The 11,813-nt window shown below is 43.2% G+C and overlaps 1 long non-coding RNA gene and 1 other non-coding gene across 2 annotated transcripts; both read right to left on the bottom strand.

Annotated features, from left to right (window-relative positions):
• Positions 1 to 827: 827 nt before the first annotated feature.
• Positions 828 to 7,997, bottom strand: LOC116568096. The gene is made up of 3 exons (XR_004276505.1): positions 7,895 to 7,997; positions 5,400 to 5,409; positions 828 to 837 (listed from the first exon to the last, which is right to left on the bottom strand). It is a non-coding gene; the product is annotated as an uncharacterized LOC116568096 (long non-coding RNA).
• Positions 7,998 to 9,356: 1,359 nt separating this feature from the next.
• On the bottom strand, positions 9,357 to 9,514 carry LOC116568427. Its single transcript, XR_004276631.1, has one exon. It is a non-coding gene; the product is annotated as a U1 spliceosomal RNA (small nuclear RNA).
• Positions 9,515 to 11,813: the final 2,299 nt, after the last annotated feature.

Genomic DNA, 11,813 nt, shown 5'->3' with positions numbered 1-11,813 from the left:
TTGCTAATTTTGGCCATTCTAACTGGTGTAAGGTAGTATCTCAATGTGGTTTTAATTTGAATCTCCCTGATGGCTAGTGATGATGAACATTTTTTCATGTGTCTGATAGCCATTTGTATGTCTTCATTGGAGAAGTGTCCGTTCATGTCTTCTGCCCATTTTTTGACCTGATTATCTGTTTTGTGTGTGTTGAGCACTACTAAATTTTTATCCAAAAGCTACAAATCTGGTGATTTGGGAGCACATGCACCCCAATATTTGTAACAGCAATGTCCGCAATAGCTGAAGTATGGAAAGAGCCCAGATGTCCATCGACAGATTTATGGATAAAGAATATGTGGTGTATATATATAATGAGATGTTGCTCAGCCATCAAAAACCATGGAATTTGTCAATTGCAAAGACATGGATGGAACTAGAGGGTATTATGCTTAGCGAAATAAGTCAATCAAAGAAAGACAAATACCATACAATTTCACTTATGTGTGGAATTTAAGAAACAAAACAGATAAACATATGGGAAGGGAAGATGAAATAAGATAAAAACAGAGAGGAAGACAAACCATAAGAGACTCTTAACTCTAGGAAATAAACTAAGGTTTGCTGGAGGGGAGGTGGGGGCATGGGGTAATTGTGTGTTGAGCATTAGGGAAGGCACTTGTAACTTGGGTGTTATACGCAATGGATGAATCACCAAATTCTACCCATGAAACTAACAAGACATTGTATGTTAACTAAATTGAATTTAGATAAAAACAAAAAAAATGGAATTCAGATTTCCTGAAACTTTGGGAGATCCAGCAATACCTGGTTCATTTCCTCACTGGCTTCCCTTGACTGAAGCTGAGTCCAGGCTGTCCCTTCTTGTTAGGAACAATGCCATGGCACGTGGAATAGAGATTAAGAGAGGTAGGACAAGCTTGGAGCCAAGGTACAGCACACACAGGGACTGCCTAGGGCTTTCAGAGGGCAGAGTGGTTAGGAGGGCCTGGGGCAGACAGAGAAGGCTTCATGAAAACTGGACAGAAGGGCTGGTAGAGGTGGAAGAGGAGACCCTCATCTCTGATGGAAGGGGAGAGTTTGGAAGAAGGGAGGGGTAAAGGAAAGCACCAATAGTAAGCCCACCATATGTACTTCCTGGGTCAAGGGCCCAGGTGCCAATAGGACACATCCTTCAGCAAATGTGAGGTCTTCCATATGCCAAACCCTGGGCTGTGTGCTTGAGAGGATATGGGAATGAATAAGAATGCCTGTTGAGGATTTATAGACATCTGTCAGACAAAGGCAAAGCATGTAAACAATTGTACTCCTGGAGAGAAAGTACTGAGAGCCAGAAGTGGTTTGTAAGAACTTTTCTGGAAGGAAGGGATTGTTTGCAGTTAGGAAGAACAGAGCAGGTTCCTGGATGTGGTGGCATTTGAATTGAGCCACAAAGGTGAGTAGGACCACACCCTGTAGCGGGGAAGGGCAGTCCAGGGTGACAGCACCAAAGACAAAAGGCTGGATGTGCATGAGGCAGAAGGGCAAATGGCAGGTGGGTCCCATGTGTCCCCAGGTGAGGGCTGGTGAGGGCTGATGGAGGTGAAATGGGCCCCTCCCAAAGGGCTATATGTGCCATGCTAAGCAGCTCATGTTTCTCCCTCAGTTGATGGGGATCCAGGGGAGTTTCATGGCAGGGAAGGGACAGATGCTGCCTACCAAGAGGCTACATAAAAATAGTTGTCTTCTAGGTTGTAAGTTCTTTGGGAGCATGGCTCCCACATTGGGAACATGTTTAGGAAGAGTAATTCTGATGACCTGTAGATACCCAGCAGTCCTGAGAGAGGTGTAATTGGAATTGCCCTTAACCAGAAACAAAGATGTTTGAGCCCAATTCCTGCTCTGCACCAACATACTATATAGCCTTGCTCAGGTCTATCTGCAGACATCAGTTTCTTCATTTGCAATATAAGGGGTCTGACCACCTCTGAGGGGCCTTCCAACACCAACACACCCCCTATTAAGCCAGAACTCCCACACCAATCCCTTGCCCTCCCTCCTAAGAACACTTAGCTCAGATCCAAGCAGGCACAAGAAGGCTCAGCCATCTTCTGGGGTTGTCCACATGTGAGAGTCAGAGTGAGCCAGATACCTGAGAGTTCCTTAGCTTCCACCAGCCACTTGTTCACCCAAATTGGAAGGCCTAACCTCAAAAGGAGTGGGGATAGCAATCAGTGCCCCAGAAGAGGCAGATTACTGGCTTGCCCAGGGAGGGCTAAGGGTTGAGATGGAGGAGATGTGAGCTAACCGACCAGCTTCCCCCCAAACCAGCTCTAGGTCCAGGGCTGGACATTTCATGAAAAGTCAAAAGGAGCTCTGTGAGCATTTTCTGCCCCTCTCGAGCCCTATTCTGGTAGTGATGATTCAGGTCAGGGTTAGCTCACTGCTGGCTCATCAAGCAGTTTTCTCATGAGAGCTGAGAGCTGCCTATAAATGCTGGGTCAGCACCACACCTCAATGTGGTTTCTCAGCCTGGGTAAGTGAGCTGTCAGCTTCTCTGGACAGGAACCAGACTACCAACTCTTTTCCCCACCAGGTAAAATTCTTTAAACCCTCTTCCTGGAAGCCTTCTTTATTGGACCCACCCACATTATAACTTCCTTCACATTTCTTAGGTCATGTTCTGCTAGAGCCTTCTGCCTCCAAATGCTCTGCTTTCTTGCATTCTCCATATATTTTAAAAAGCATATTCCATGTGTGGAATAGGGTCTTCTTTCAGTTCAGTTGCAAGCCAACAGAATAATGTGTTTTCCCCTTCATTCCTGAGGCAACCAGTAGGAGGCATTAAGGAAGTTTGGTGCATTTTCTTCTAAGCATCCAAACACCTACTTCTCAACTATATAGGGAGAGTCCCTGCTCCTGCAACCAGGACTCCCAGGCATCTCTTAATTAGATAACCCTCCAACCAGCCATCAGGACCCTCTCTAGCAAGGCAGTTAAGTGAACTTGAGCCTTGCCATAAAGGGGATTGCTGCCCATTTGATAGGTTAGACCTTCTGATTAGGCAGATACCTTGACCTGGGACCCATATCCTTGGCTACACTGCACTTCTCAGTCTGTGTATGCACAGTACACACCCATTTGGCCAATCAGGGATATAAGGGCCCTGTGTGCCTGTGGAGCTCGACCCTGGACCCAAACACTTGCACATCCTCCAGAATTGAGGGGGTCCACACACTGAAATCATCCTGAGGTAGTAAATGCAAGTTGGTAACAGTTAGCCCCCATTTGAACTTGCCACCCAATGGTATTCTGGGCTTCTCTGGCAACCAGGGCACCAAGTGTCTCTTACAGGAGTTTTGAACAGCCAACCCACCAGCTCTGCCCTGGCAAGGGAGGCCAGTGTCCTCTCTCTCTACTCTCAGGAGAAATATGTGCACCTGTGTAGGTTATGGTTTGGGATTACAGAGATGTATATTCCCCCAGGATCCGCTCTGTGTCCCAGTGTCTCCTGATACTTGCCTTGTTCCAGGTCCCTGGTTACCATGGCCTTCACAGCCCCAGAATGCACAACTAACACCCCATCATTAGGCCTTGTGTAGCTGGGTCCCTGTAGGTCAAAAGAGATGAAACCTGGCTTCAATCACCTACATAGTACCCAGTGTAGAGGGGACCCATGTACATAAAATCACTCTGAAACAGCAGTTACAAAAACTGTTGCCAGTCATTCCCTATCAAGACCAGCTTATTGAAAGGCCTCATGCTTCTCCAACACAGAGTTACAGGCTATTATTAGATGGTACCTTACCAGCTTTCAGGGCTTACACGAAAGGCATCCAAGGACTCTTGAGCTCTGTTTTCAGGGGCACTACTGCACTTTAGGTAGGTCAGGGCATGGGATTAGCAGACACCTTATCCTCCAAGAGCCCTCTCTTACAACCCAGCCTATCCCCATGGTTGCCCTGTTCTAGGTTTCTGGCTACTCTGCACTGCTCAGATAGAGCATGCACAGTACTATCCTTTCAGCTGACCTGAAGAACTTGGGGCCCGGCAGGCCTGTGGAGCTGGGGCCCATGCCCGGTCACCTGTATAGTCTCCACTGGGGCCCATGCACCTAAAATCACCATGCGATCTTTTGTGTGCTAGACATATGCCAACTTCCAAGCACTAATTTACACAAATGCTCATATTTGCCCCTAAAATTAAAACCATAAGTATCTGGACTGCCTTGTCAGGAAGGGGGCCAGGCAACTGACAAAACTGACCCCTCCCCATATGAGACACTGAAGAGTACTGAGTGCTGGAGAAGCTGTTGGCCCCATCTGGCAAGCAGTCCAAAAGGGTACAGACTGTCACCATTTAAAACCTCTCTCAGAAAAATTTGGGGGAGGATTGAATTCTTCTACCCTAGAAGCTATGAAGGTGGTTAGGAAGCAGTCTGAGCTACAAAGACCTGCTCAAGGCTGGCCGATGAGGTGCTTATTGCACATGAGTGTGTGTGTAGGAACAGGATGAGAAATTGGAGAGGCTAGGTCGCTGGAGCAGGCTTTTGGAGGTACAAGGCTATCTTTCTAATTCCAAATACTAATTACACAAATTGATTGCCCCTGAAGGAAGTTAGGGAAATTTGTCTTGCCAGAGCTGAGTTGGACAGGTTGGCCAGGGTGTCCTTGAGTAAACACACCTGGGAGTCTTGATTGCTGGGCAAGCCTGGGACCCCATCCGAAGTCAGTCCAAATGGAGACTGATTATTGCCAGTTTAAAACTGCAACCTCAGGGTACCTGGTTGTCTCAGCTGATGGAGCATGCGACTCCTGATCTCAGGGCCCTGAGTTTGAGCCCCACATTGAACGTTGAGATTACTTTAAAATAATCTTTAAACACACAAACACACACACACATACACACACACACACAGCCTCAATGGAGGTATTGCCACTCCCTGGTTTCAAACTCTTCTACAAAAGCTGTAGTAATCAGTGTGGCACTCAGACATATGAATCAATGGAATGGTGAGCCCAGAAAAAACCCTCATATATATGGTCAATTAATCTATAACAAAGGAGGCAAAAATATAGAATGTAGAAAAGATAGTCTCTTCAACAAATGGTGTTGGGATACTGAACAGCCATATGCCAAAGAATGAAACTGGACCACTTTCTTATATCATACCCCAAAATAAATTCAAAATGAACTACAGACTTGACTGTAAGACCTGAAACCATAAAACTCCTAGGAGAAAACATGGGAAGAAAGCTCTTCGGCTTTGGTCTTAGCAATATTATTTTGGACTAGTCTTGTTGGGCAAGGGAAACAGAAGTTGACATAAACAGATCAGTTAACATCAAACTGAAAAGCTTTTGCACAGCAAAGAAAACCATCAAAAAAATTAAAAGGTAACCCAGTGAATGGGAGAAAACATTTGCAAATCTTACATCCAATGAGGGCTTAATATCCAAAATTTATAAAGAACTTATACAATCTAATGTAAAAAAACAAACAAATAACAAAATTAAAGAAATGGGTACAAGACACAGGCTTATGAAATGATGCTCAGCATGATGGAAATGCAAATCAAAACCACAATAAGATGTCACCTCACACCAAAATCAACAACACAAGAAACAGCCACTGTTGGTGAGGATGTGGAGAAAACGAAACCCTCATGTACTATTGGTGGGAATATAAACTGGTGCAACCACCACAGAAAACAGTATCGTGGTTCCTTAAAAAAATAAAAAATAGAAATATCCTGTGGCCCATCAATTCCACTTCTGGATATTTATCTGAAACAAAACAAAACACCAATCCAAAGAGATACATGCACCCCTGCGTTTATTGCAGCATTATTTACTTTTACATTATTTACACTAGCCAAGACATGCATGTTACTTTAAGTGTCCATCAACAGATGAATAAGGAAGATATAATATATATACACACACATAAATAATATATGTATATAAAATATATTGTATATGTATATTATATAGTATATATGTATATGTTATATTATATATGTACATATATGTATAACATATAATATGTATATATTTTATATAATATTGTATATAATGTATATATGTATATTTATATATAGCATGTATATGTATATGCATGTATATATGTATAATATATTATATATATATATATACACACACACACATACACATACATGCACACTATTACTAGCCATTGATGACATTGGTGACATTTGCAAAATATGGATGGATCTAAGGGTATTATGCTCAGTGAAAAGACAAATATAGTATGTGTTCACTTACATGGAATCTAGAAAAAAAACAAAACAAACAAAACCAAACAGAAATAGACTCATAGGAAACAAGCTGTTGGTTACCAGAGGGGGAAGTGGATAGAGGGTGGGTGAAATGGATGAGGGGGATATAGAGATACAAACTTCTAGTTATAAAATAAATAGGCCATGGGGATGTAATGCACACATATGGAATATGTCAATATAATTGTACTAACTTTGTACAGTTATAGATGGTAAATAGACTTACCCTAAGAATCATCTTGCAATGTATAAAACTATCAAATCACTGGCACCTGGGTAGCTCAGTTGATTAAGTGTCTGCCTTCAGCTCAGGTCATGATCACCAAATCCGGGGACTGAGCCCCAGGTTGAGCTCCCTGCTCAACTGGGAGCCTGTGTCTACCACTCCCTCTTCTCCTCCCTCTGCTCCTCCCTACTCATGCTTTCTCTCTTGTTCATTCTCTTAAATAAAATCTTTAAAAAAACCTTTCAAATTACTTTGATGTACACCTCAAATTCAAAATACGATGTCAATTATAATTTTTTAAATTTAAATTTTAGTTCGCATACAGTGTAATATTGGTTTCTGGAGTAGAATTCAGTGATTCTTCACTTACATACCACACCCAGCACTCATCACAACAAGCGCCCTCTTTAATACCCAAAACCCATCTAGCCCATCCCCCACCCACATCCATCTATCAATTCTCAGTTTGTTCTCTATAATTAAAAGTCTCTTATGGTTTGTTTCCCCTCTCTCTTTTTTCCCCTTTCCCATATGTGTTTCTATTTTCTTTCCTAAATTCCACATATGAGTGAGAGCATGATATTTGTCTTTCTTTGACTGACTTATTTTACTTACTATAATACACTCTAGCTCCATCTACATTGTTGTAAATGGCAAGATTTCATTCTTTCTGATGGCTGAATAATATTCCATTACGTGTGTGTGTGTGTGTGTATCTTATTTATCTGGGTATCAGTCAATGGACATTTGGGCTTTCTCCATAGTTCGGCTATTGTTGGTAATGCTGCTACAAACATTGTGGTGCATGTGGCCCTTCAAATCTGTATTTTTTTAATTCTTTGGGTAAATACTTAGTAGTATAATTGCTGGATCCTAGGGTAGTTCTATTTTTAACTTTTTGTAGATCTATCATAGTGTTCTCCAGAGTGACTACTCCAGTTTGCATTCCCACCAACAGCGCAATAGGGTTCCCCTTTTTCTGCAACTCACCAACATCTATTGTTTCCTGCATTGTACATTTTAGCCATTCTGACAGGCGTGAGGTACTCATCATGGTTTTGATCTGTATTTCCCTGATAATGAGTGATGTGGAGCATCTTTTCATCTGTCTGTTAGCCATCTGGATGTCCTCTTGGAAAAGTGTCTATTTATGTTTTCTGCCCATTTCTTAAAATTTTTGGTTTTTGGGTGTTGGATTTGGTAAGTTCTTTATAGATTTTTGGATACTAAACCTTTATCAGATATGTCCTTTGCAAATATCTTCTCCCATTCTGTAGGCAGCCTTCTAATTTTGTTGTTGTTGTTTTTTTTCCTTCATTGTGCAGAAGATTTTTATCTTGATGAAGTCCCAATGGTTCATTTATGCTTTTGTTTCCATTGCTTCCAGTGACATGTCTAGTAAGAATTTGCTGTAGCTGAGGTGAAAGAGGTTTCTGACTGTGTTCTCCTCTAGGATTTTGATGGTTTCTTGTTTCACACTTAGGTTCTTCATTCATTTTTATTTTACTTTTGAGTATGGTGTAAGAAAGTGGTCCAGTTTCATACTTCTGCATGTTGTTGTCCAGTTTTCCCAACACCATTTGTTGGAGAGACTTTTTTCCATTGGGTATTCTTTTCTGTTTTGTCAAAGGTTAGTTGACCATATAGTTGTGGGTTTGCTGAATGTTTTGAATTGATGGAATACAGTATAATAAAAACTTAATTGTCCCTTCTCTGGTGATTCTTGCATCTGTGTCAGTTCTGGATCATTTTCAGATAATTCATCTGTCTTCTCATGAGGGGTTATGTCCCCTGCTTCATGGCATACCTCAAACTCTTGGATGGAATGCCAGATGGTGTGAATGTTACCTTGTTGGTTGCTAGATACTTCCGTTTTCTATAATTTTGAGTTTTGTTCAAGGGTGTATTCAAGTTACCTGGAAACAGTTTGATCATTTCTGGTGTTGCTTTAATGATTTGTTGAATGGTCCAGAATAGTGCTCCCTGGAGGGTTAATGATGAGTTTCCAGAACTGTGGCAAGACCTCTCTGAGTACTCCACATTATGCCTTGGGAATTAGGAGGGTTCCTTTGTCTCAGTCTATCTGTTGGGCACAGGCTCTATTCCCAGAGCTGTGTGAGAACCAGGCCCTGTTCAAAGGACTGTCTACTGATTTGCTATCTTTGCTTCCCACGGAGGCCCTGAGCAGGACCCTGTAACGGTGGGGGAGGGCCCCTTCCACAGCTCTCACTAGTTGACTTTCTGCAGCTCTGTTCTTGCCCATACACTGTCCTATGGACTCCCAGCTCAGTGTCCTCAACTCCACAAGGTCTACTGGGCTACTCTTCAATTTCACCTCCCCTGGGCCTTGTCTGGAAACTCTCTGGTAGCAGTACCTTGGAGCAACTATAGAACTCTGCTCACTTGTGTGTTTCCACGTCTCAGGTTGGCTGTCTTCTTTGCCTGATACCAAGTATCTGGAAATCTGCATTTCCTAGATCTTGTGTGGTTTTGTTGCTGTTTTGTTTTGTTGTTCAGGCAAGAAACTAAACCAGTTCTTGTGAGTCCACATTGGTGTGACTCCCTTAAGTGAAAATCAAAGTTGGAAAGTGTCAAGTTCCGAAAAGAGACTTTTACAGAGCCACAGCACTGGTGAAAGCATGAAGTCAGAAACCCCTTCAGAGTCCAAGCTTTGTCTGAGATTTTGTGGAGTGTTTGAGGGGTAACACCTAGCCTCTTACCTCTGTCCTCGGTGGGAAGAGAGAAACACAAAGCAACTTTACCAAAGCACTGACCAGCTAAGCACTAAAAAGAGAAAGGAACATAAATTCCGACTGTCTCAAGGACCTTACTATACTGCTTCTAAGAAGATTCCAAAAAGCATAAATGCAGTTCCCCTTTTCAACAAATTATGCAACCAAGTTTCCCATAGTTGGAGAAATTGCCAGGGTCAGCACAACAGGAGTGCAATGGATAAGCCTCACTCTGAAGAAGGCACTTTCACAATCAAGATATTTCCCACCCCTCAATATGACTTGCCCCGCCTCTGCCCCATCAGAGCCTCAAATGCCTTCCACCATACAAACATAGTCACTAGGCTGCCACACCCCAAAACCCTTTACACCCCGTCCTGTTTCAAGTGTCCTAACCCTCCACACAAGTCTTCCTAATACAATGGAAGCAACAGCTATGCTATTTCCACAGCCCTGGGAATTCTACCATCCAGAACCGCATCAAAACATTGCCTGATTTACATCAGACAGGACCTGCCCAAGAAGTCAAGGGCCTCACCTCACTCTCTCACCAACCCCCAGTCCGTTAACCCTGCCCCCAAGCTCCCCTCTCACCTTGGATTTCTGATGCTCCTCCTCTTCCCTCCTCAGCCCTCCACTTGTCTGGGCTTCCTTCCTCCCGCTCCCAGTCTTCTCCATCTTCTCCCCTCCTGCCTGATTTGGTTACCACTCCTCCTCCCTCTCCCTGTGGACACCTCCACACCGCGCACACACACTCAGCTGTTCAGCACAGGGAAGGCTGCGCCAGCCTGAGAGAAAGTGAGGGACAATTTTCCACCAGCCAGGGAAGTGCAGATAGATCTCTCCTCTCTTTCACTCTCTCTCTGCTCAGAACCTGGTTTGCAGAAGACAGAGTGCGATGGCTGCACCTGAGGAATTCAGCCTCCAAGCCAGTCCTCCCCCCACCTACCCCCCAGGCCTGGACAACCCGGGGGTGTGACCAAAGTCAGTAACCTCTGGACACTGGTGCTGACCCCTGTAAACCAGATCCCACACGCTGAAAACATCCAGGTGCTTGCTTTTTCATAAGGTTTCCTAAGGCAAGGCTGCTCCGCCCTCTCGTGGCCGCCCGGAGAGGTGCACTGGGATCCCTGTGTTGAGAGGCAAGGGCAGGTTCAAAGGAAACCCATCTTTCTACTTAGATCCAGTTCAGAGTTTACAGCGGGGGAGGAGAGGTGTTAGTGGGGTCCCAGGCACTCCACTCTCCCACCACCTTCCCTCCCTCCACAACTGGGCACTTCCCTTAGATGAGATTTCTGCAAAGTCCACCTTTTGAAGGAAAAAGACAAGTCTGGAAAACAAAGCAAAGCAATTACTCTGAAGAGACTAGTACTTGGGCAACTTTATGTTCATTGATGGAGCCCTCTAGGGTTCTGATTTGCCTTTGTCTTGATTGCACCCTGAGATCGTGGTTTACCTTTACTAAACTGTTGAAATAGAAAAGATTTAGAGAGGCAATTGACATCAGTTTTCCCCTGAGTGAATATTGTGAACAGAATAATGCCCCATCCCTAGGAGTTTCCTCCATTCTAATGTGTGGAACCTGCAAATATGATACATCACACAACAAAAGGGACTCTGCATAGATGCTTATGTTAAAGACCTTGAGAAAGGGAGATCACCCCAGATTACCCAGGCAGCTCCCTGGAATTGCATGCAGACCTTAAAACTGGAAAAGGCAGAAAGGGAGGTCAGAATGATGTTGTATAAGGAGGACTCTACCTACTTATGTTAGGGCTGAAGATGGAGAAAAGGACGATAAGCTAAGGAATGTCCAGGGACTGTAGGAACTTGAAAAGGCAAAGAAACAGATTTTCTCCTAGAGCTTCAAGAAGGGAGGCAGCCCAGCTGACACCTTGATTTTAGTTCCATGAAATCCTTTCGGGATTCCTAATAAATGTGTGTTCTTTAAAAAAAAAAAAAAAAAATCAGGGATGCCTGAGTGGCTCAGTGGGTTAAGCATCTGCCTTCAACTGGCACAAAAACAGACACACAGATTAATGGACCAGAATAGAGACCCCAAAAATGGACCATCAACTCTATGGTCAACTAATCTTTGACAAAGCAAGAAAGAATGTCTAAAGGAAAAAAGACAGTCTCTTCAACCAATGGTGCTGGAAAAATTGGACAGCCACATGTAGAATAATGAAATTGGACCATTTCTTTACACCACACACAAAAATACACTTAGATTGGATGAAGACCTCAATGTGAGTCAGGAATCCATCAAAATACTTGAGGAGAACAAAGGCAACAACCTATTTGACCTCAACCACAGCAACTTCTTCCTAGAAATATTGCCAAAGGCAAGGGAAGCAAAAGCAAAAATGAACTATTGGGACTTCATTAAGATTAAAAACTTTTATATAGCAAAAGAAACAGTCAACAAAACCAAAAGACAACTGACAGATAAAGGACTGGTATCCAAAATCTATAAAGAACTTACCAAACTCAAAACCCAAAGAACAAATAATCCTATCAAGAAATCAGCAGAAGACATGAATAGACATTTCTGCAAAGAAGACATCCAAGTGGCCAA

This window comes from Mustela erminea, chromosome 10 (assembly GCF_009829155.1).
Source record: "Mustela erminea isolate mMusErm1 chromosome 10, mMusErm1.Pri, whole genome shotgun sequence".
Lineage (NCBI taxonomy): Eukaryota > Metazoa > Chordata > Mammalia > Carnivora > Mustelidae > Mustela > Mustela erminea.
Note: the sequence above shows the minus strand (reverse complement) of the source record. Positions and strands in the feature narration are given on the sequence as shown.